We start from the raw sequence: 25,865 nt of genomic DNA, 5'->3' as shown, positions 1-25,865 counted from the left end.
TCACAGGGATGCCAGGAAACTTTTTTTTAAATATAAGATACATTTTCTGTAGGAGACTGAAAATACTTTTTTTAGTATTTAGGATAATAAATTCCTTTCATGCTTAAATGCACTGCTTTACAACAAGCATTTGGACGCAGATAGCTCAAAAATGATTCTTAGGAATCAAAATAATCATATAGCATTCATGTATTCAATGAATGAACCTCTTGTTGGGTGATTCCCTCAGCCTTCCCCCCTTCCTTCAGTCTGCCACAGATGAGGCTGTTCAAGGTTTTATAGTGCAGCGAACAGTATCACCAAGAAACAGACAATTGATAAGAGGTTGCCTGGGAAACCCTGTGCCCATAGATTTTCATTTTGCTGCATTATGCACTTGTAGGTGCAGTTATTTACAATTAAAGAAAACTCCTCCTGTGGAATCAATGCAGTGATGGGGAAATAACGTTATATTCTCCAGAGAATCTAATCCTAGTTTCTCATTTGATTTTTTATCATCTCTAACAGCGAGGGTTTTTTTTGGAAAATACTTGCGGCAATAGAAATTCTGCTTGAGAAAGCAATATGGAAATATGCTGGTGACTGCTTTAAATGCAGCTCACGTATGATGTAGTCTGCCTGCCAGTGGAAAAACCCCACCAGCTCTCGAGAGAGCCCTGCTCTGATCAGTCTGAGTGGATTATTCCTTCAGCTTTAATAATTCAAACTCCCTGTCTGCCTTACAGGGAGTTTTCCTCTCGCCTGGAAGACTCATGATGCTGACTAGGGAGATCCCCAGTCTGCTGCTCGTATTTTTAATGATAGGTTTGTTCTTGACACTATCTCCTCAAGGAAAAAAAATGTATTTTTATCCTTTTCTTTTTAATAAGAAAATCCATATGGGATGTAAAAGATTTATGTGGACTTCCACTCTCCAGTTACTGGGGATTTTGTCCCCAAGTAAGAGGAAAAATTTAGATTTGACTATTTATCTTGTGCTAACAGTAAAAGATCAATCAAAATCATGATTAGCCTGTTTCACCTGACTTGATACCCTGAGCTTCCTTACACCCATTGTGTGACCAAAGTATTTTCTTGATATAAGATTTGATGCTAGGGTGTTTAAAAAGAAATAAATGAAAACCCAACTCTGTGCTCTGCATATCCTCTTTACAATTTGCTGAGTTTTGTGTGTGTGTGTGTGTGTGTGGTGGTGGTGGGAATATTTTGCTGAGTTTCATGCTGTAGGGTTTCAGCTCTTACAACCAAAGTATGAATGGTGAAACCTCAGCAAGCCCTGCAGTTTATCAGTAGCCTCTGTCCTTCTTGTGTCAGGAAGGGCCTCCTCGGTAGGCGCCTGATCTGAAACCAGCCTGGCTGAGATGGCGAAGGTCAGCTGACGTGTCTGTGAGAAGGGAGCGTTAGTCATGGCCACAGCATCCTTCCTCCTGGACAAGAACTCAAGTCTGTGATACAAATAGGACCTAAGTAGGAAAAAAGGTGGTGGTGGTGGTGGAGAAGCCCTCCATTCAGTCTAACTGATTTTGGTAGGTCAGCGCACTGCTCGGACAGCCACAGAGGGAAGAAGGTTTCCCAGGGCTTGAGCGCGGTTTTGGTGTGCTGCCTCCTGTTGCAGTCCATGCACGCTTTGTGGGGGGCTGTTGCCACCTGGCCACAGGAGGGGAGTGTGCATGTTGTGGGGATGAATCCATGCACAGCCCTTGTGTGTTAACAGTGGGGCTTGAACGTGTGGGGCAGGAGGGAATGATGCACTCTGTGCAAATACACCAATTTTCTTTGCCCCTCTTGCTCTTGGAGCAGCAGCCTAGCCGCCCAGCCCACAAAGCAGCCTTGGGCAGTGGGGCAGGGAAATGGGGGAAGCCGACATTTGAGCAGCAGCTTGTTTCTGCAGGTTCCCAGGCTTGTACGCTCTGCCCTGCAGCTGCAGTGCTCTCTCATGCCAGTCGGGGCTGTGATACAGCATCCTCCTGACTGCGCACCCTTGAAAATTTTCCATCTGAGGTGAGGACAGCAGTCAAATGAGTTCAGAGCAATGACTTGCTTTTCTTAGTTGCTTTTCACGTACGCAACAGGAGTGGTACTCAGACCTCCAGGTGACCATGGGCCAGTGTGGTGGTTGAAAGCTGCTGCAACACAGCGTGACAGGGGGGCCACTCCAGAAATGAGGACAGCTATCTTCGTCCTCTTTGCAGAGACAACCTACCAACGGGGTCAAACAGTACACCAGTAAGTGCAGTAAGTCAAAAGGAGAAGAGGGAGTGTTTCTTTCTCCTCCACTTCTCTTTTTCTGTAAAACCTAATTTCTGTCCCTGAGACTGTATTTGTGCTCGAGCACTCTCTTTCCTTGCTGTCCAAGGGCGACGAGGATCAATCCCCAAATTTTCTCCTATAAAAGTTACATTTATACCAGAAGAGTGGTAAAACCAAGACATTTATGTTTTAAAAAGCTAATAGCACAGAATGTAAACACTTACAGCTGACTGTCAAATTCACTTCTGTTGCTATGCGTAAATTTAGATTCAAGGTTATGCAGCTCCAAATGCTTCACTGAAAGAAATGATACTTCAAGTTGTTTAAAGTCTTCGTTTGCACACAGCTATTATTTTAATTTATTATATTTTTTTACATGCATTTTCTGCAATAAATGTATATTTTGTTTCTTCTTGGCAATGACGTAATGCAAAGATTTGGTTTCCATATAAATATATTACATATGCCGGGGGAACTGCAAATTGCTAGCAACATTGCTTAAGCACAGAAATTCTTTCAGTAAGACAGATTTATTGGAGAACTACTAAATTAGTTCACATAATATACACCCCGCACTTTGATATTGCCTTCTGCCCTCTCAGCTTTACAAATATTAAGCAGATTAGCTTGCCCATGCAGCGAGCTGTGCCTGCAATTTCCTCTTTTATGGAGAGGTTAAATGAAACACAACAGAACAGTTGTGCTGACTCTGGTCATAGAGCAAATCCGTGACTGGACAAGAAAGAAATCTCTTAACTCCCGTGCCTGTACTCTATCCCAGTGATGACACTCTCTTGTTAAGTGTCACACCTGTCATTCTATATGCTGTTTTTCATGAAAGAGACAGAAGCTGTAGGATACTTTTTAATAAGGAGCCCTTCCTAATTATCCTCTGCCAAGGGTATTTATGTGTTTAGCCCAAATCCAGCTCTTCCATTCCCTATGAGAGACTGAAAAGGTGAACTATAATAATTCAAAATGTCTTACATGATCATTTCACCTCTGCCTGTGACGCTGTTGTCCCCAGCCAGCCATTACAATTGGTGATCGTGATGCAGAGGCGAGTTCAACCATTCGGTGCCGTGCACTACAAAAGGTCATCCTTAAAATCTGTTCCACGGCTTAGGCAACATCACTTGAGGAACCAGGGAGAAGAAGGGCATGGCAGCCCCTCGCAACAGCAAAATTCCCTTTTCCTGCGTAGGGGGGAGTCAGTATAGCTAACCATATATATATATGTATACAGACACATACCTAAGTTTTCAAATCACATTTCCAGTTGAGTATATTACTGCCTAGTATATTACTAGTTAAACTGTAATTAGGTTATGGGAATCTGTTTTTATTTGAACTTTGGAGTTTTCAGCTTTCTCTTACTAAAGTGTGTGCGTGTGTTTAGGTTTTCTTTTATTTAGTACTCGTGGTCTTATTCCTCAAGAGCGGAATGTCACCTTCACTTTCATCTCTCTTATCAGAAGTGAGTGACAATACACTGCTATGGGTAAAAAATGTTAGCCAAGCAACCAAATGGTAGAGAAAAGCAGGAGACTTTAAAATATTGAGCTTTAAAAGACACATGAAAGATGGAGATGAGACATATGGGGACACAACAAATAGTCAGGATAAAAGCCTAAGGGAAGTTATTTCTTCAGTGCTCAGTAGTTCTTCCTCAGTATAATAAGAGCTGAACCACTTCCACTGTTCCTGCGATAGATAGTGGCTGAGACACTTCAGCAGGTCATGCTATTTCACCCTACACGGATAGTCTGTATTGGATTTAGGGCCCAGTAACCGTAAGTTTTCCTTGCATATGGAAGAATCCAGTGCCAATATATACCTACCCTGAGCTGGGCCATCATAGTGTAACTTGGAGATACTTTTGTGCGTCTGAAATGGCAATGAGGGTCTTGGCTGCTACTGCTGAATTTAGACCAGAAATTCAAGTGAAGTCTTCAACAGCTCCGAAAATAAGTCATTGAGATACCAGGAAACCAGCCCCACCTAAAAAGCACTTGTATCTAGTAACCCCCTCTGCCTGCAAACTGTCTGCAAAATGTGTTTCGTGCCAAGATTTGGGGCTTGTAGACTGATGGAAATATACATCTAATAAAAACAGACGGCAAACATTTGTGCAAGTTGACTACTGCCATTTTCTACCTCTTATGTTCCTCACCCCTTCCCTCTTATTTTGTCTCCCCTCCATCACTCCAAAGCACAGTTCAACATTAGTGAAAATGGGCAAACAGCTGTCCAAAGTCTAACGGAGATGTCTTTCTCTTAGCATGGTTCCCATTGTCCTGGACAACCTCCCACTCTGAGCAGCTGGTGTCAGAGCTTCCTCAGGGTGCAACTTGCCAAAGGCTGGTCCTGCCAGTGCATCTCCCTTACGTCTCTGCTTTTGCATACCTCTACTGTAGGCATTCCCGTCAGGGCTTTCACACTGCTGCTGGGAAGACCCCTGTCCTTCTTCAGTCCAGTTTTTCCCTGTTGAGATTACTTTCCATCTCTTCGCCTGGCCCCCGTCTTTACCTCTTTATGCTCTTCATGTTCTTGCAGTCCTCTCTTTCATCCACAGCCCTCAATGGTGGGACCTGGGATTCATCTCTCCTCCCAGGAAGCTAAGTGAATTTTCTCAGCAGAGGGCTATTGGACCTAAGGCCCTTAAACAACAAGCTAGCCTGCAGCAATAGACTTTGTGAAACCCAGAAGATTAATGATCCAGCAGCCTTTACTGTTAGCTGACTGTGAAGCCAGTCAAGCCTCAGTACTCTTCAGCTGTTCTCTATTTTTAAAAGAATTATAGCAGTGTGCCAGCTCAGCTACAGCTAAGATGGTGAATTGCTGTCTGTTTAAAAGGTCAGCTACTCTAAGATCTTGAAAATCCATATGATAATTCAGATTGTCTCGAAATCTGCTGTTTCTCTGGGGACACAGCGTAATGCAATTATTGAGATTTGGGCATTCCGAATCTTGCAGCCTGCCCAGAACATGGTCTCTGCAGCCCCCCAGCTCCTCTCGGTTTGTGTGTGTGGTGGAGCCTAAAACTGCTGTTTGGCTTCTCCTCAAGTGGATCTGAGTTACTGGAGATTTACCTAGTGTCTGGTGTCCTTTGACAGAGGCAGCACAGTGTTAAATGTAATTAAGGATGAAATTTGTAACACCAAATCAGGATGAGAAAAACAGTGGACTGGGAGACTAGAATGGATGTGTGCAGCAAAATTAAGTCAACATAAGGGTTTGTTGGCAGCATCTGACTGCAGACCTGAGCATCTCTAGGCAACTTACTGTAATCACAAAATCTCAGCTGCATTTGTGCTTTGTGAATTTAAATCTTACATTGACAACTTTCTGTTAACATGCATAGTGAACTGCCCCAACTAAGACCACTGCTTCTGGGTTGAGAGCAATACTCCAACATACTCTACAAACCACGGGCTCGCCCTGATTACATGTTAGAAGGAAATGGGTGCTGTCAGTAACTCCACACCTGAATGGTGCCAATATTTGTTGTGGCCCGTGCCTTCCTTACTGCACATGACTCAAACATCCCAGAAGCAGTAGCCCAGTATTTACTCAGTGCTTTGTGACTCAGCAAAGAAAGGAATCACTCCAAGCATGGTTATATACAGCTTTTCCACCTAGTTCCACACTATTTTCCTTTCCTGCTCCTAGGAGTTTTTCTTTTAATGTGACAAATGAGTGGAAGGCAGGAGGTGTGGCTGGTTGAAATTCTGTTTCATGTCTTTCTCCTGTCTAAGTAGGCCAACTGACATCGTGACTATTTCTTTCATCAGTTGAGGAACCTCCTGTCCCACAATAGTGACAAATAAAAGGAAGACATCTTTTCTCCATTGCTATCTTTCTCGTAGATAAAAGAAATAGTATTCGTTTTAATGCATTCCTTAATCTAAGCAGTGACTTCAAAGAGGCTGCATCTGTTACTGATATAAAAATCAGATAACAGTATTAATCAGATACATCTCACCTCGCAACTGCTGCAGCATGATACTAAACTTGGGAGAGGACTGTAAAATAGTAAATGTTTGCCCCAAATGCAAAGCACTAGTCAGTCTGGTTATCACAGCTCTTTCTCTGCTGATCATGATCATAATTTTTTTTTCTCTTTCCGCTCATGTGAACTGCAATAGTAGCAAAAACAAAGGGACAGCTAAATTGTAGAAGGAAAGCCACTGACTCCAGTCATCCAGGGAAAGAGACAACATGACTGATAATGTTCTTGTGCTGATGGAGGCAACGCAAACCCATTTGCAATGAAGAACAGAAACCTGAATGAGAGGTGGTGCATCACCTGTGTTGTCTGAACAGCTTGCTGCAAGACAAATTATACAAGAACAACTGACTACATGAAGGGAAAATAATCTGGGGCTTAGGGACAGCCGTTACTGTCAGTTTAGCTGGTAATACGTCTTGGCTTATGTGTTGGGTTTGTGTGGCAGGGGTTTGTCTAGCGGTGGAGGGGCTACAGGGGTGGCTCCTGTGAGAAGCTGCTAGAAGCTTCCCCGGCTCCAAGTCAGGCCCACCTCTGGCCAAGGCTGAGCCCATCAGCGACGGTGGTAGCGCCTCTGTGATAGCACATTTAAGAAGGGAAAGAACTGCTAAAAAAGAGCTGCAGTGAAGAAAGGAGTGGGATGTGAGAGAAACAACCATGCAGACACCGAGGTCAGTGAAGAAGGAGAGGGAGGAGGTGTGGGGGAGCAGAGGTTCCCCTGCAGCCCGTGGTGAGACGGCAGGCTGTCCCCCTGCAGCCCATGGAGGTTAACGGCGGAGCAGAGATTCCCCTGCAGCCCCTGGAGGACCCCATGCTGGAGCAGGTGGCTGGGCCCAGAAAACGCCGTGACTCTGTGGGAAAGCCCACGCTGGAGCAGTTTGTGGAGGACTGCAGCCCGTGCAAAGGACTTGCATTGGAGAAGCTCGTGGAGGGCTGACCACTGTGGGAGGGACCGCACGCTGGAGCAGGGGAAGAGTGTGGAGTCCTCCCCGAGGAGGAAGGAGCAGCAGAAACAACGTGTGATGAACTGACCGCAACCCCCATTCCCGTCCCCCTGCGCCGCTGCGGGGGAGGAGGTAGAGGAATCGGGAACAAAGCTGAGCCCAGGAAGAAGGGAGGGGTGGGAGGAAGGTGTGTTTTTAAGATATGGTTCTATTTCTCATCATCCTACTCTGATTTGGTTGGTAACAAATTAAATTGATTTATTTTTGTTCCCCAAGTCGAGTCTGCTTTGCCTGTGAGCATAAGTGGTGAGTGATCCCTCCCTGTCCTTGTCTCGATCCATGAGCTTTTTGTTGTAGTATCTTCTCCCCATCCCGCTGGGGGGAGGAGTGAGTGAGTGAGTGGCTGCGTGGTGCTTTGATGCCAGCTGGGCCTAAACCACAACAGCTTATTAGCTCTATTTACATTTTAAAAAGGAAAAAAAGGGACTTTCCTGCAGCCCTGCACAAAAGGAAAGAAGAAAGAGGAAAAGGAGGAACAGGAGGAGTAGGAGAAGGAACAGGAAGAAAAAGAGGAGGAAGAGCATGAGGAAAGGAAGGAACACGAGGAAGAACAGGGAAAAAAGGAAGAGGAGGAGGAGGAAGAGGAGGAGGAAAAGAAGGTGGTGAAGAGGAGGAAGAGGAAGAGAAGGAAGAAACAAGAGGAGGAGAAGGAACAGAAGAAGGAGAAACAGGACGAGGAGGAACTGGAGAAACAGGAGAAGCAGGAGGAGGAGGAGGAAAAAAAGCAGGAAGAGGAAGAGTAGGAACAGGAGTAACAGGAAGAACAGGAGCAACAGGATGAGGAGAAAGAGCAAGAGGAAAAGAAGGAACAGGAAGAACAGGAGGAGGTGAAGGAGGAGGAAGAGAAGGACTGTAAGAAGGAAAAGGAGGAGGTGGAGGAGGAAAAGGAGGAGGAGGAACAGACGGGACAGGAAGAACAAAGGAAATGAATGAGGAATAGGAGAAGGAGGAACAGAAGAAACAGGAGAAACAGCAGAAGGAGGAACAGGAGGAGGCGGCAGAAGAGGTGGAGGAGGAACATGAAGAAAGGAATAGGGTGAGGAGAAGGAAGAATAGGAGAAATGAGGAGGAAGAGGAGGAGGAACGGGAAAAGAGGAAAAAGAGGAACAGAAGGAGGAGAAAGGAACAGGAGGAGGAGAAGGAAAAGTAGGAACAAGAAGAGGAACAGGAGGAGGAAAAGGAGGAGGAGGAACAGGAAGAAGAAGAGGAACAACAGGAGGAGAAGGAATAGGAGGAAAAGAAGGAACAGAAGGAGGAAAGGAAGAACAGTAGGAGAAGCAGGATGAAAAGGAGTCACGGGAGGAGGAAGAACAGGAGAAAGAAGAACAGGAGGAGAAGGAGGAAGAACAAGAGGAAAAGGAGGAATAGAAATGAACAGGAAGAGCAGGAGGAACAAGAGGAAGATGAACAGGAGGAACAGGACAAGGAGAAATGGAAGGAAGAAGAGGAGGAACTGGTGAAAGAAGAGGAAGAACTGAAGGAGAATGAAGATGAAGAAAAGTAGAAATGGCAATAACAGGAGGAGTAACAGGAGGAGGAACAACAGGAAGAACAGTACGAAGGAGGAGGAACAGAAGAATAGGACAGGTGAGAAGGAGGAACAAGAGGAAACAAGGAACAGAAGGAGGAGAAGCAGGAACAAGAAGAGGAACAAAAGGAGAAGAAACAGGTGGAAGATGGACCAGGAGGAGGAACAGGAGGAACAGGAACAGGAACTGAAACAGGAGGAGGAACAGGAGGAACACAACGGAGGAAAAGTAGGAGGAGGAGGAAAAGGAGGAGGAAGAGGAACAGGATGAAGGAACAGGAGAAAGAGGAGGATCACGAGGAACAGGAGAGGGAAGGGGAAAAGAAGGAGCAGGAAAATTAGGAGAAGGAGTGACAGGAAAATGGACAAAAAAAATGAGGAGGAACAGGAGGAAGAAGAATATGAAGAGGAACAGGGAAGGAAGACTAAGAGAAGGTGAAGGCAGAGGAGCATGATAAGGAGGAACAATAAGAAACAAGAGGAGGAGGAGGGCGAGAAACACAAGAAACAGGAGGAGAGGAGTGAGGAGGAAAAGGAGGAACAGCAGGATGAGCACTGGGAGAGGAGAAAGGGGGGGAGGAGGGGGAGGAGAGGGAGAAGAAGGAGGAGGAGAAGTGGGAGCAGGAAGGGAAATAGGAGGAGGGGAAACAGGAGGAACAGTATGAGGTGGAGGAGGAGGAACAGAAGGAGGATGTGGGGGAGGAAGTGGCACAACAGGAGGAGAATAGGGACCGAGACTGACAAGTCCCCATGGTCACCTGTTTTCCCTTTCCTCTTCCAGGTGATGCTGATCAAGCCCGAGGCACCTGCAGCCACTTTTGGAGTCTACCATTCCCTGTTTGGCGGGTTCATCTTGGCTAGCCGCCAGGTGCCGATGAAGCTGCTCTCTCACTTCCCCTCCTAAGCAGGCCAGGGGAGAAAATCAGATGAAAAACTCATGGGTTCTGATAAAGGCAGTTTAATGAAAGAAAGGAAAGGGGGAAAAGAAAACCCAACCAAAAAAAGCTCCTATAGTCTCTGCTGACATTCAAAATCTGGCTTGTGTGCACTCTGAAAATATGCGTTGAGAGCAGCACATCTCACAAAGTTCAGGCCCTGAAAGCTGGACATCCCCAGATCCAGATCAGCCAGATGATGTAATAGCACAGATTACATCACCCAGGCTCCAGAAGCCTCTATGATGTCATAGTGTGTTTACATGAGGATCCCACACTCTCCCCAAAGCCATCTGGCAGCTGAAACCACAACCTGTCTTGCCAGATTTCTGCCTGCTCTCACCACTCTCTGTGCTCAGTGACTGAGAGCAGCAGCAGCACACAAAGTCATCCTCATCCAATTTGACTGCCAAGGCTAAGAAAGGAGGAGGAGGAGGAAAAAATGAGAAGAGGAGGACGACGAGGAACAAGAGGAACAGGAGGAATAGGTGGAGGAACAGTTGGAAAAGGTGGAGGAACAGGAGAACGAGGATGAGGAAGAGGAAAAGGAACAGAAGGAATGGGAGGAGGAAGAGGAGCTGGAGGAGAAGGAGGATGAGGAATAGAAGGAACCAGAGTAGGAACAGGAGGAATTGGTGGAGAAGGAAGAGGAGGAGGAAGAGGAGGAGGAACAGAGAAGGAAGAGGAATAACAAAAGGTAGAAGAGAAAGACAAGGAGGAAGAGAAGGAGCAGAAAAAGAAGGATGAGAAGGAGGACAAGAGGAGGAGGATGAACAGGAAGAGTAACGGGAAGAGGAACAGGAGGAAGGGTAGGAGAAGGCATAACAGGAGGAAAAGAAGGAACAGAAGGAGCAGAAGAAGCAGGAGGAGAAGAGGTAGTAACAGGAGGGAAAAGAGGAGGAAAGGAGGAGGAGGAACAGCAGGACATAGAAAACAAGAAGGAACAGCAAGAGGAGAAGGAAGAGGTAAAGGAGGAGGTGCAGAAAGAGAAGAAACGAGATGAACAGTAGAAGGAGAAGGAGGAAAAGTAGGAAAAAGAGGAGAAAAAGGGGAAATGAGAACAGGAGGAGGAACAACAGGAGGAGGAAAAGGAGAATGAGGAGGAGGAGGTTTAATAGGCACAGGAAGAGAAAGAGGAGGAGGAACAGGTGGAATAAAAGAAGGGGAAGGAAGAGCACAAGGATGATGAGGAAGAGAAGAAGGAAGAGGAAGAGGAGGAGGAGGAGGAGAAGAAGGAAGGGAATGAGGAGGAACATGAGGAGGAGGAACAACAGGAGAAGGACCATGAGGAAACAGTGGAACAGCAGAAGGAACAGGAGAAACATAAAGGAGGAGGACAAGAATATGGTGAGTAGGAGGAGGGACAGCAGAAGGTCAAGGAGGAAAAGGAGAAGAAGGGGAAGGAAATAGGAGGAGGAACAGCAGGAACAGCAGGAACAGGAGAAGGAGGAATAGGAACAGGAAAAGCAGAAGGAACAGGAGGAAGAAGAGTAGGAGGTCAAACAGGAAGAGGAGGAACAGGAAGAAGAAGAGGCAGAAAAAGAGGAAAAAGAGGAGGAATGAGGAGGAGGAGCAAAAGGAGGAGAATGTGAAAGAGATGGAGGAGGACAAGAAAGAGGAGGAAGATGAACAACAGCAGAATGAGGAAATGGAGGATAATTTGCAGGAAAAGGAACATGAGAAAGAAAACCAGGAGAAAGTAGAGAAGGAGAAAAAGGAAGAGGAGAAAGAGGAGGACGAGGAAGAAGAGGAGGAGGAGGAGGAGGAAGAACATGAGGAGGAGGAGAAAGAGGAAGAGAAACAAAAAGGAGAAAAGAGGAGGAGGTGGAGGAGAAATAGGAGTAGGATGTTTAAGAACAGAAAGAAGGGGAGAACAGCAGGAGGGGGAGGAGGAGGACATGGAGGAACAGGAGGAGGATGAAAAGGAACAGGAAGAACAGAAGGAGTAACAGGATGATGATTATGAAGAGGAGTAGGAGGAGCAGGAACAGGAGGAGGACAATCATTAGGAACAGGAAAAGGAGGAGGAGCATGACAAGGAGCAGAAAGAACAACAACATGAAAAGGAGGAGGAGAAACAGGAGGAGGAGGTAGAGGAGGAGGAGAAGGAACATGATGAGGAACAGGAGGAAGGGTATGAAGAACAGGAGGAGGAGGGGAGGTGAAGGAGTAACAGGAAAAAGTGACAAGGAAGAAGGAAAGGAGGAACAGGAGGAAGAAGAACAGGAGTAGCAGGAGGAGGAGGAGAAACAGGCACGGAACAGGAGGGTGAAGAGAAAGAAGTAGTAGTAGTAGGACAAACAGGAGGAACACAAACAAGAGAAAAAGGAAAGGGAGGAACAGAAGGAGGATGATAAAGAGGGACAGGCAGAGAAGGAGATACAGCAGGAAGAGGGGAGGGAGGAGGAGGAACAGAATGAGGAGGAAGAACAGGAGTAGGAGAAAGATGAGAAAGAAGAGGAGAAGGAACAGGAAGAACATGAGGAACAGGAACAGGAGGAGGAGTTGTAGGAGGAGAAGGAGGAACAGGAGGATAAGGTGGAGGAGAAAGAGGAAGGGGACAAGGAGGAGGACCAGAACAAGGAGGAACAGTAAGAAAAAAAGAAGGAAAACCTGGAGAAGGAGGAGGAGAAGGAACAGGAACAGCAACAGGAAGAACAGGAGGAGGAAAAGGCAGAACAAGAGAAAGAAAAGGAAGTGGAAGAGGAAGAGGAGGAGGAAAAGGATGATGAACAAGACAATGAGAAAAAGAAAGAGGAAGATGAGAATGAGGAGGAACACAAAGATGACAGAGGAGAAAAAGGAAGAACAAGATGAGGAGGAACAGGAGGATCAGAAGGAGGAGGAAGAGTGGAAGCAGAAGGAGAGGGATGAATAGAAGGAGGACAAGGAGGAGGAACAGCAGGAGTAGGAGGACCAGAAGAAAAAAAACAAAGAGGAGGAAGAGGAGCTGGAGGAGGAGGAGGAGGAGAATGAACAGGGTAAAGTGGAGGAGAAAGAGGAGGAGGAACAGAAGAAGGAACAGGAGAAACAGGAAAAGAAAGGGAAGGAGAATGAAGAAGAAAAGGAAGAGTAGGAGGAATTTGAGGGGAAGAAGGAGGAGGAGGAGGAGAAAGGGGTGAATAAACAGGAAGAGGAGAAAGGAGGAAGAAAAGGAGGAGAATGAATGGAAAAGGAGGAGGAACAGGAGGAACAGCAAGAGGAAGAGGAGGAAGAGGAGGAGGAGGATTAAAAGAACAAGAGGAGGAACAGTAGGGGCAGGAGGAGGAAACAGAAAACCAGGAGGAACAGAGGAACAGGAGAAGGAGGAATAGGAAAACAGAAGGAACAGAATCAGGAGGAATAGGAAAACAGAAGGAAAAGAATCAGGACGAAGAGGAACAGGAGGAGGAGCAGGAAGAGGACGAGGAGAAGAAGATGAGGAACAGGAGGAAGAGGAGAAGGAGGAAGAACAGGAGGAAGAAGAACAGGAGGAAGAGCAGGAAGAGGACGAGGAGAAGAAGATGAGGAACAGGAGGAAGAGGAGAAGGGGGAAGAACAGGAGAAACAGGAGGAGGAGGAGGAGGAGGAGCAGAATGAGAAGGAGTAGGAGAAAAATGAGGAACGACAGGAGGAGGAGGAACAGGAGAAACAGGAGGAGCAGGAGAAAGAAGAGTAGGAAAAAAAATGAGAGAAGGAAAAGGAGGAAAAGGAGGAGGAAAAGGAGGAGAAAAAACAGGAGGATTAGGAGGAGGAGGAACAGGAGGAAGAAGAACAGGAGGAGAAAGTAGGATGAAAAGGAGGAACAACAGGAGGAGGAACAGGTGAAAGAACAGGAAGAACAGGAGAAGGAACAGGAGGAAGTGGAGGAAGAGGAGCGTGAACTGAAGGAACAGAAGGAGGAACAGGAGACGGAGGAACAGGAGGAACAGAAGAAGGAACACGAGGAGGACTGTCAAGAAGAGGAGGAAGATGAGGAGTATGAATAGGAGGAACAGGAGGAGGAAGTGGAGGAGGAAGAGAAAGATGAGACAGAGGAGGAAGAGGATGAGGAAGAGGAGGCATACCAGGAGTATGAAATAGTAGGAACAAGAGGAGGAACAGCAGGAAAATGAGGAGGAGGAGGAACAGGTTGAAATAGAGCAGGAGGAGGAGCAAGAGTAGGAGGGCAGGTGGAGATGAAGGAAAATAATGGAGGAACAGGGGGAGGATGAACTGGAGGAAGGGGCGAACAGAAGGAGTAACAGGGGCAGGATTTGGAAAAGGAGGAGGAGGAGGAACTTGAGGAAAAGCAGGAAGAAAAGGAAAGGGAGAAGTAGAAGGAAAACAAGAAAGAGGAGGATGAGAAGGAAGAAGAGGAGAAGAAAGAGGAGGAGGAGGAGGGCCAGGAGGAGGATGATGAGGATCAAGAAGAGGAGAGACAGAAGGAGGAGGAACAGCAGGAGGAATAGCAAGAGGAGGAGGAGGAGGAGGAGGAGGAGGCAACAAAGGAAAAACAGGAACAGGAGGAGGAGGAATAGTAAGAGGAGAAGGAGGAACAGAAGGAGAAGGAAGAGGAACAGGAAGAAAAGGAAGAGGAGGAACAACACGGGAGGAGGAGGAGGCAAATTAAAAAGAAGAAGAGGAACAGGAGGAACAGGAAGTTAACAGGAGGAACAGGAGAAAAATAAGGCAGAGGACAATGAAGGAAAGGAGGAGAAGTAACAGCAGAACAAGAAATGGAAGTGGAGGATGAACAGGAGAAGGAAGAATGGGAGAGGGAGGAACAGGAACAAGAACAGGAGAAAGTCGAGGAGGAGAAGAAGGAGGAAGAGGAGAAAGAGGAGGATGAATCTGAAGAGATACAACAGGAGAAGGATAAAGCAGAGGAATAGGGAGGAGGAGGAGGAAAAACAGGAACTGCAGAAGGAGGAACAGGAGAAGGAGGAATGCATAAGGATGGGCAGGAGAGGAACAGCATAAGGAGGGAGAGGAGGAAGAAGATGTTGAACTGGAGAAACAGGAGGAAGAGGATTAGGTGGAGGAGGAGGAGGAAGGGGAGCAGGAGGAGTAACAGGAGGAGGTGGAAAGTCAGAAACAGGAGGAGGAAGAAGAAAAGGAGGAAGGGAAGCAGAGGAAAAGAATGAGAAAATAGAAAAAGGATGAGAAGGAAGAACATGAGGAGGAAGAAGAAGAACAGGAGGAGGACGAGGAACAGGAGGAGAACAGGAGGAGGAGGGCAAACAGGAGGAAGAACAGGAGGAGGAGGAACAGAAGGAGGAAGAGACGGAGGGGGAGGAGGAAGAAGAGGAACAAGAGTAGGAGTGCGAACAGGAAGAGGAGAAGGAGGAGGAGGAGTGTTGGGCAGATGAGGAGGAAGAAGAGAAACAGAATATAAGAACAAGAGGAGAAGGAGGAGGTGGAGGAGGGGGAAAAGGAAGAGGAGGGGGAATAATAAGAGGAGGAAGAGGGGAAAAAGACGTGGATGAAGAGGACAGGAAGAAGAGGAAAAGGAGGAGGAAGTGGAGAAAGAGGAGTAGGAGGTGAGTGAGAAAGACGACAAGGAGGAGAAGAAGGAGGTGGAGGAGGAGGGAAAAGAGGAGGAGGAAGAAGAGGAGGATAGCAGTAAAAAGAAGAGCAGAAACAGGAAAAGCAGGAGGAAGGGGAGGAGAAGGAAGAGGAGCAGGAGGAGAAACAGCAACAAAATGAAGGAAAAGGAGTAGTAAAAAACTGGAAGAAGAGACAGACAGGAGGAGTAAAAGGAGGAGGGAGAAAAAGTAGGAGGTGGACTAACAAGAGGAAAATGAAAAGGAGGAGGAGGAAAAGCATGATGATGAGAAGGAACAGGAGAAGGAAGAGGAAGACGAGGATGAGGAACAAGAGGAGGAAGAGGAGGAGGAGGAAAAGGAGGAGGAAGACGAGGCAGAACCAGAGAAGGAAGAAGGACAGGAGAAAGATGAGGCGGAGGCATAGGAGGAGGAACCAGAGGAAGAAGAGGAGAAGGAGGAGGAACAACAGCATTATTAGGAGAAACAAGAGGAAGATGATGAGGAGAAGTAGGAGGACAAATGGGAGTAGCAACGGGAGAAAGAGAAGGAGGATAAAGGAAGAGGAGCAGGAGGAGCAGAAAGAGGAGGAACAGGAGAAGGAAGAAGATGGATATGAGGAGGAACAGGAGGAACAGGTGGAACAGGCGAAGGAGGAGGTGGACAAACAGGAGGAGGAGGAACAAGAGGAGGAGGAACAGGAGGCAAAGAAGGAACCAGAGGAGGAGAAAGGGAGGTGGCGGTGGAACAGGATGAAGGTGAGGACGAAGACAGGAAAAAACAGAAGGAACAGGAGGATGAAGAAAAAGAAAAGGAGAAGGAATGAGAGGAAAAGAAGGAATCAGAGGAGGAAGAAGAGTAGATGAAGGAGGAGGACAAGGAGGATGAGGATGAGGACGGGAAGGAACAAGAGAAGAAGGAAAAGGAGGAGGAAGAAGAGGAGAACCAAGAGGAGGAGGAATAGAAGGAATAGAACAGGAGGTGGAGTAAGAGCAGGAGGAAAAGTAGCAGGAAGAAGAGGAGGAGAAGGAGGAGGAAGAGGATGAAGAGGTACAGGAACAGCAGAAGGAACAGGCAGAAAGGCAAGGAACAAGAGGAGGAGGAGCATAAGGAATAGGTGGAGGAAGAGGAAAACAAGATGGAGGTGGAGGAGATGGTAGAGATGGAGAAGGAAGAGGACAAGGAGAACAGGAGCAGAGGGTACAGGAATAGGAGGACCAGGAAGAGGAAGAACAGGAGGAGGTGGTACAGGAAAAGGACGAAGAGCAGGAGCATCAGCCACATTCTTTGCCTTTGGGGATTCACAAAATCCAAGCCTACTGGTGAAGCCATTTCTCACAGGAATTGGTCCACATGGCAGCCATTGCTCCTCTCTGGAACAGAGGGGAAAGCTCTGGTTGACAAAAGATGTCAGGACATGCTCCAGAGATAGAACATCAGTGCAAATACTGTCACCTAATAGCAAAGAAATAATTCTAGCTGAATGAAATGATTAAAAAAAAAACCCCAAACGGAACACACAGAACAATATCCACCATCAAAACTGTGCCGGTGGTACTTTCAACTGCTGCAAAATTGCAGGCTGATGACCTTACTGTCACTGTCACAGCACTCCAATTCATGGCAATTACAAGGGCCTTTTTTGAAAGAGTAAAATGCATATCAGCTTCTCTGAAGAGGATCTGCTGCGAACCTGTTGTGAGCATTAGCTGCACAGCCCTCTGACTCTCGAGCCCACACTTTCCCATATAGTATGCAGGAGTTACTGGCTTTCAGCTGCTACTCTGCCATGTTGCTTTTCTGTTTTGCTACTTACCACATCAGTCACGGTGGTGGTCTTGTCATTCTAGACTGAGTCTGACTTCTCAGTAGGACTATACTGCTATTGTCATGCTTACCTTTGTTAGGATATAATAAAGAAATAGAATTAGCAAATAGTAAGTATACCCACAGCCCATATCTGTCTAGTCTATAAAGGTATAATAGCTCAGCCTGCAGCTCTGAAGGTATAGACCAGCTTATACTTATATGCTGTATCTACCTACTCTATGATCTGTCCAGAAAGTCACATCATAATTACCTCCGAACAAGGATGGAACTGGGGAGAAGGGGGGAGGAAAAAAACCGGTTGGGGGGAAAAAAGGAAAACTGTAGACATGCAATTACAAAAGAAAGGAGTGGAGTTATCCCGAAGGCCAACTCAGCCTACCTCGCTTTTGCTGGCGTGATCAAAAGCCTCCGGAGTGGGCTCACACGTACTGGGCGGGGGCCTGGGCATTGCCCCTTGGTGACACAGGGCTGCACAGGGACATGTCTCCTCATTTGACTTCCTTGTTTCCCTGAGCTGAAGCCCTGCCAGACTAACCAGGAACAGCCCTGTGGAGAGTGCAACGGAGGCTCTGTCCTTCTCTTTGGCAGAGGGAGGACAGTCTGGGCCAGGCCAGGCCAGACCCAGGTGTCTCTCCAGCCTCTCCACCCACGGCAAGCTGAGGCCTGAGGAAGGCTGCGGCCGTGTGACCAGGGACAGACCACTGTCTCCTGCCAGGTGCCAGCCTGGCAGACGTGAGTGTCTCTGGCCACACAGCTCCTTCTGCCCAGGGCTCTGGCTGGCCAGAAATCGGTCAGTAACACAAATAAGTGAACAGCCCTGGGTGTCCGTGGGGAGGTGCAGGCAGTGGAGGCAGGGCGGTGCCTGTGAGGAGAGGCCACGGGCTGCCCTGTGCCACACCCAGCTGGCTCCAGCCCACTCAGCAACAGAAGCGCCATTGGCCAAGGCTGAGCCAATCAGCAAAGCTGGTGGTGGACCTTCCCAACCGGCCTAGGGCTGGGCAAGAGGCGGTGGAGGCCAAGCGGTGTGGAGAGACATGTGAGAGGTGGGCGGGGGGGAGGAGGAGGAGGAGGAGGGCTGCAGGCACCCGAGCAGGAATCTCCCAGCTGGACGGGCCTCAAGGTGGACCTAGAGACCTCTTCGCCTGCAGGACCCCGTCACAACCCAGTTCACCAGCCCTGGAGCCAATCCTGGGGATAACAGGTAAAATGAGGATCAGGATGGTGTGTGGCACATTAGGGGCACCAGTGGTAAACTCAGCTACAAATCCATTGACCTTTTCCCCAAAAATCCATGCTCTTGGGTGCTCACTGGGAAATGCAGATGTTTGCAGCCTCTCTGTCCTCTCTGCTGGTCAGCTTTTTAACGAGGGCTAGCTGAAAGCTTAAGCAGCAGGATGCAACAGTTTGTTGACAAGCTTTCTTTATGTACCATAGGAGCTGGATGATGATAATGCTATTTCTAGCTTTGCTTGGGAGACAGCGGGGTCCAAAGCCCCAGGCTCTTGGGAAATGGGCTTTCAGAGGGTGGATGGTTTTACCAGAGCCTGGGAGTTCCAGTCAACCAGTCAGGGATTTGTTCCATCCGGTTCTTGCAGTTACAGGTTTTAAAACAAACAAGCAAGATGTTTTCTGAGGGAACTTGGCCAAGGAACGTGCAGTGTTTAGCTCTTGTTGCTGTCTGCGTGGGTTGTATCTGTCCTTAGCCAGGAACACAGAAGCCTTCATGTGAGGAATGGGACTATTGTAGGGTGAACTGAGCAGTTGAGATCCAAAGCCTAGATTTTTTTTAACAAAATCAAGTGAAATTGCACTGTTAGAGCTATCTGTGTTGCTTCCAGATTTCAGTGCTCTTCTGTAGTCCTAATGTTTCAATGTTTTTGATGAGGCATGAAAATTAGAGAAAGCATATCTTCCTCACAAACATACACACACAGCCCTCTCCACAGCTCAAGGGGAATGAACAAAATTTCTAGGGGTGCAGTGTGTTATTCAACTTGCATCAGGTATTTATTATCAGAGGAGTTGTGTACATCTGTATTGGGTCTGACTGGGATGGAGTTAACTTTCCCCACTGCAATCCATATAGGGCTGTGCTTTGTGTTTGTAGCTAGAACAGTGTGATACACCAGCAGTTTGGGCTACTGCTGATCAGTGCTCGCACAGCATCATGGCTGTCTCTGCAAACTCTCCCCCACCAAAAGCGAGTGGCTGTGGATGGGCAAGAGGTTGGGAGGGACATAGTTGGGACAGATGACCCAAACTTTTGGGTTGGTTCCCCCCCCCCCCCCCCCGTTTGCTTCCCTGTGTGGTCTTTGCTTTCTTTCATTAAACTGCTTTTCTCTGAACCTATGTTTTTCATCTGATTTTCTCCCCTGTCCTGCTTAGGAGGGGAAGTGAGAGAGCAGCTTCATGGGCACCTGGCGGCTAGCCAAGATCAACCCACCAAACAGGGAATGGTAGACTCCAGAAGTGGCTGCAGGTGCCTGGGGCTTGATCAGCATCACCTGGAAGAGGAAAGGGAAAACAGGTGACCATGGGGACTTGTCAGTCTCGGTCCCTATTCTCCTCCTGTTGTGCCACTTCCTCCCCCACATCCTCCTTCTGTTCCTCCTCCTCCACCTCATACTATTCCCCCTGTTCCTTCTCCTCCTCTTTCCCCTCATGCTCCTGCTTTTTGTTGTCTTCCTGTTTCTCCTGCTGCTGTTTCTCTTCTTACTTCTCCTCCCGCTCCTGTTCCTGCTTCTCCTCCCACTCCTGCTCCTGCTCCTCCTCTGCTACTCCTGGTCCTCCTGCTCCACCTTTTCCTCTTACTTCCCTTCTCCTCCTGTTTCTTGTGTTCCTCACCCTCCTCCTGATCCTCCTCATGTTCCTTTCTTTCTTATGGTTTGTCCTCATGCTCCTCCATCTTCAGTTTCTCCTAGTCTTCCTCTCCTGTTTCTCTTCATATTCTTCTTCCTCCTATTCCTCCTAATTTTTGTTTTTCTCCAGTCCTCCTCCTTTTCCTGCTCCTCCTTTCCCCTTCCTTCTCCTGTTCCTCATGGTCCTCCTCCTCCTTCTATTTCTCCTCCTTCTCCTCCTAGTCCTTCTCCTCATCCAACTGTTCCTCCTGTTCCTCCTCCTTCTCCTCTTCCTCCTCCTGTCCCTCTTGTTCCTTCTTCTCCTCCTCCTGTTCCTCCTTTCCTCTTGTTGTTCCTCTGCCTCCTACTGTTTCTTCTGTTCCTCCTTGTCACCTGTTCTATTCCTCTGTTCCTCCTTCTCTTGCTCTTACGGTTCTTCCTATTCCTCCTCCTCCCCCTCTTGTTCTTTCTGTTCTTCCTGGTCCTCCTCCTGTTCCTCCTTCTTTTCACATTCTTACTTTTCTTCCTCTTCATTCTCCTCTGGTTCTTCCTCCTCTCTCACGAGTTCCTCCTGTTCTTCCTTCTTTTTCTCCTTTTCCTGTTCCTTCTGTTCATCTTCCTCTTGTTCCTCCTGCTCCACTTGTTTCTTTCTGTTACTCCTGTTCCTCTAGTTCTACATTCTCCTCCTCCTCCTGCTGTGGCTCCTTCTGTTGTTTCTTGTTTTCATCCTGCTCCTTCCCCTGTTCCCCCTTTTCCTCCCTCTGTTCCCCCTTTTCCTCCTCCCCTTGTTCTTCCTCCTCTTCCTTCTCTTGCTCCTCCTTCTCCAGTTCATCCTCCTCCTGTTGCTCCTTTTCATCCTCCTCATCCTCTTCTTGTTCCTACTTTTTCTTCTCCTCCTCTTGTTCCTCCTCCTCCTGCTTTCCGTGCTCCTGTTCCCTGTTCTCCCTTCTCCTCCTTCTCCTGTTCCTCCTCCAGTTCATCCACCTCCTGTTGCTCCTCCTTTTCCTCCTCCTTTTCCTGCTTTTTCTTCTCCTCCTCCTGTTCCTCTTTCTCCTCCTCTTGTTCTGCCTTTTCCTCATTTCCCTTGTTCCTCCCCTCTTCCTCCTCCTGTTTCTCCTGTTCTTCCTCCTCCTCACCCTATTATTCATGCTTCCCATGTTCCTCGTGTTCCTACTCTTCCCTTCCTCCTCCTTGTACTCCTCTGCTGTTCCTCAGGTTTCTCTTCCTCATGTTCTTTTTCGTCCTTTTCCTCCTCTTCCTGTTCATCACCTTTTTCCTCCTCTTACTTTTCCTCCTCCTCCTTCTCCTCCTTTTCCTCTTTCTCTTGTTCATCCTCCTCCTGTTTCTACTCCTCCTGTTCCTTCTTTTAATTCGTCTCCTCTCCTTGTCCTTCCTTTTTCTCCTGTTCCCCACTCTCTTCTTGTTCCTTCTGTTGCTACTGTTCCACCTCTCCTTTTCTTTCTCTTTCTCCTGTTCTTCCTCTTCCTCCTTCTGTTCCTCCTCCTTCTGTTCCTGCTGTTCCTCCTCTTCCTGTCCTTCCTCCTGTTCCTCCTCCTTGTTTCTTCTCTTGTTGTTTCTGTTCTTTCTCTTCCTTCTGTTCAGCCTCCTGTTCCTCCTTTTCATCCTCTGCCACCCACTCTGTTCCTCCTCCTCGTGTCCCTCCTCGTCTCCCTCTTATTCCTCCTCTTTCTCCTTCTCCTAATCGTCTTATTCTTTGGTTTCTCCTGTTCTTCCTCCTCCTCCTCCTTTGCCTATTCCTTCTGTTCCTTCTCCTTTTGTTCCACATACTCCTGCTCCTCCTCCTCCTTCTGTTCCTCCTGGTTTTCCTCCTTCTCCTCCTTTTCCTTCTGTTCCTCCTTCTCTTCTTCTTCTTCCTCCTCCTCCTCCTCCTCCTCCTCCTGCTTCTCCTCTTTACCCTGTTCATTCTCCCCTTCCTCTCTTCCTTCTCCAGCTCCTCTTCCTCTTCCTTTTCTTCTGCTGGTCCTCCTCCTCCTTCTGTTTCTCCTTCTTTTCCTTCTCATCCTCTTCCCTCTTCTTCTTACTCCCTTTCTTTCTCCTTCTCCTTTTTCTCCTCCTGTTGTCTTCTTCTTCCTCAACCTGTTGCTGTTCTTGTTTGTCTACATCCTACCACTTATCCTCTCCCTTCTTCTCATTCTCCTGCTCCTCCTGTTCCTGTTCCTCCCCCTTCTGTTGCTCTTTGTCCTGTTCCTGCTACTGTTCCTGTTCCTCCTTTCCCTCCTATTACTATTCCTCCTGTTTCTTCCTCCTGTCATGTCCTCCTCCTCATCCTGTTCCTGCTGCTCCTCCTCCTCTTCTTCCTCTTCCTCCTCCATCTTGTCTGCCTCCTTCTCCTGTTTTTCATCCTCCTGTTCCTCCTCCTGTTCCTTCATTTCCTCATATTCCTTCTCGTCCTGCTTCTCTTCTTAATCCTGTTCGTTCTCTTCCTTCTTCTTCTGTTTTTCATTCTCCTCTTCCTCCTCTTCCTCCACCTCTTCCTCTTGTTCCTCTTCCTCTTGTTCCTGCTCTTTTTCCTATTCCTTGTCCTCCTCCTGTTTCTCTCCTTCCTCTTACTCCTCCTCTTCCAGCTGTTTCTCATCTTGTTGTTACTTCTCCTCCTCCTTTCCTTCGTCACCCACCTCTGCCTCATTTTCCTTCTGTTTCTCCTCTCAACTTCCTGTTCCTTCTCCCCTTTATTTCTTCTCCTCTCTCGTTCCTCCTCCTCCTTTTCCTTTTGTTCAGTATTCTTCTCTTTCTGTTGCTTCTCATTCTCCTCTTCTTGATCTTCTCCTCATCCTGTTTCTGCTGTTTCTCCTGTGCCTCCTCCTCCTCCTCTTCCTCCAACTCCAGATCCTGAACTTTGTCCTGTTCATTCTCCTGTTCCTCCTGTCCCTCCTCATCCTATTCCTGTGCCTTTTCAACCTCCTCCTCCTCCTCTTGTTTCTCCTCCTCTCCTCCTCATCTCATTTCTCCTCCTCGTCGTCTTGTTACTCCTCCTCTTGTAGCTCCTCTCTTGTTTTGCCTCCTTTTCCTCCTCCTGTTTCGCCTCCTCCTCCTCTTTTTTTTCCCTTTGCTCTTTCTCCTCCTCCTTTTTCTTTCCCTTTTCTTTCTCCTCCTCCTGTGCCTCCCCTTCTTCCTTCTCTTCTTAATTGACCTACTCCTGTTTCTCCTTCACCTCCTTCTTTTTCTCACTTTCTGATTTTTCTTCCTCCTCCTTCCTCTTCTCCTTCTGTTCCTCCTCCTCCTCTTTTTCCTGCTCTTCTTTTTTCTCCTTCTCTGCTTCCACCTGTTTTTCTTTCTCCTGTTCCTTTTTCCCCAAATTATCCTCCATCTCACTCTGCTTTTGATCATCTTCCTCCTCTTTCTTGTCATCATCCTCCGCTTTCACATTCTTGTCCTTTTGCTCATCCTCCTCCTCTTATTCCTCCTCCTGTTCATCCTTTTCTGCTTCCTCCTCCTCCTCTTATGGTTTCTCCTCCTCATCCTCCTGTTTATCCTACTTCTCTTCTTCTTCCTGTTCCTCCTGCTTTTCCTGTTCCTTTTCTTGTTCATCTTCCTCCTCCTCCCCCGCTTCTCCTCCCCCCTCCTTACTGTGAGGTTTTTAGGTAAGAGTGGATACCAGCTGGTATTCTGTTACATTTGAATTGTAACCATGCTTGGGTGTGATTGTAAGACAGAGTGTAATTACAATTGCTTGTCTTCCCCAGCCGGGTTGAATTTGTGTCGAGCACCTTCCTTCAATTTTTCCATCATTCAGCTTTTCAATATGGGAGCCACAGACTGGCCCCAACTCATACTGCACAGGAATCAGTATCTATTGGGTCGGCACCCCCAGTAGCAGCTAACGCTACCACTGGAGTGTTATAATATGCTGGAGGCATATTTGGCCACGTGTGGGCCAACATCACAGTAGCCTCCTGTTGGCACACACCACCTCACTGCCCACTGTCCCCGGCCCCATAAAAAAGTCATCCCTGCTACTGGCCATCACTCGCCAAGTTTCTGGTTCCTGGAGCACCAAGGAGACTTGGAGGAGGCTGGGTGCAGGCAAGCATCAGGCAGAGACTGCCAGCCTTTGCGTGGTGTGCCGCAAAGCCTGAAGGATAGATCCAGTGGTGCAGCTGGGGAGGAAGAGGAAATTCACCACAAACAAAGTTGACATCACTCTGCAGCCCTGTCGTGGTTTAACCCCAGTCAGCAACTCAGCACCACGCAGCCGCTTCCCCCTCCCCCTCCCAGTGGGGTGAGGAGGAGGGAAGCAAAGGAAAAAAAAAGTAAAACTCATGGGTTGAGATAAGAACAGTTTAATAACTAAAGTAAAATATAATACTAACAATAGTAATAATGAAATATAATAATAATAGTAATGAAAAGGAATGCAACAAAAGAAGGGGGGGGGGGAAGAGCTGGTAGAGCATGGGAAACTGAAAAGTCCTTGGCTTAAGATAAGCGCTACTTAGCAACAACTAAAACATCAGAGTGTTATCAACACTATTCTCACACTAAATCCAAAACACAGCACTGTACCAGCTACTAAAAAGAAAGTTAACTCTGTCCCAGCCGAAACCAGGACAAGCCCCTTGCTAAACATCCAAGAAAGGATGACGAGGAACTGATAGACATGGACGCCGCAGAAGAGTGGGCACAGCCCATCAAGGTATGCCCTGCGGAGGATGACATTCAGCCCATGGTGTGGACCCTCCAGAAGATGAGGGCCAACCTAGGTGGATTGAGCAGCCTCCAGCAAGGCTGGCAAGGCACCACTGCAACTCCGTGCCTGTGATCGGCTGAAAGAAGGTCAGGCGACCCCATGCCTCAGCCTGGGCCCAGCTCCTGGCCAGGGGCCCGGCACCCTGCCGGAAGGCAGCTGAGAGGGGGCCGACAAGATGGGCAAACCACAGGCAGGAAGCAGTGGTGCCTCAGCACAGCCAGCCAGTGCATGTCTCCCAGCCACCAATAAAAGAAGTGTGAACTTTCAAGGGTGGTTTGAGCCCTTCTTCCATGTCCTGCACTCCCCCCCCTGCCCTGACCCTGCAGCCTGCTGAGGGGGCATCTTTTCTGCTCACAGCACCTGGGGAGAGAGGAGGAGAGGGCCTGGCTGCCTTGGGGCTGTTGCAGAGGGGTGAGAGCATGAGTCCATCACAGGGCCACCAAAGACTGTGTTCCTGAAGCACCTGGCCCTGCCAGCCCTCACTTCTCCTAGCCCCGAGTGGTACTTTTTGTTAGTTATACGTGGGAGGGTGACCTCTCTGCTGAGCTGCTTGCTGCTCTGGCTGCGTACAGTCTTTCTGTTTCCTGGTCGAATGGAAAACAGGCCAGCCTTCTACCACTAACACAGCACTATCTCTTCTCAGTGCGTAAGCATAACAGACTGGAAACTACTTAAGTTTGCAATTATGTCTTAGCCAGATGCTCTTCATTTCCCTGTTGCTGTTGCCTGCTGCTCTCTGTGCGACTGCTGCTTTGTGAGCTCTAACATCCTGCAGCTCAGAGGGAAAGGGCGTGCATGTCTTGAGAATGAGCATTGTGTTTTGCTAGTTTTAAATACAACTGACAGGCTGAAGCACATTAGTCCTACTAACATAATTAGAACGATGAACTGCCATGTTTGATGCATGCCTCCTTAATCAAATCCTTCTCTTGCTCATCTCTTCTCCTGTCTGTGTTCACTTGTCTTCAGAAATCAGAGTCCCTTGCCACTGCTTTTAAAACTATGCAGTCTGTCTGTAGGCACTTGTTCTTCAAAGCCTTTAATACTAACATTAAAGGAGTGCTAACTAATAAACAGATGTATGTAGTTGAAAGGGAATTCCTATCTTTTGAGTACTCACACACATCAATGCATTCTCTTATGCAAAATATGTAAATGTTTTTCTGCGAGGCAGATGAATTCATCATAACTGTAACGTTGTCAAGTGAAGTAAAACTTTTATCCAGAGAACTTCCCTCCTCTAACTTCTATGTCACTCTT

The sequence above is a fragment of the Gymnogyps californianus genome, chromosome Z (assembly GCF_018139145.2).
Source record: "Gymnogyps californianus isolate 813 chromosome Z, ASM1813914v2, whole genome shotgun sequence".
NCBI classification, from domain to species: domain Eukaryota; kingdom Metazoa; phylum Chordata; class Aves; order Accipitriformes; family Cathartidae; genus Gymnogyps; species Gymnogyps californianus.
Note: the sequence above shows the minus strand (reverse complement) of the source record.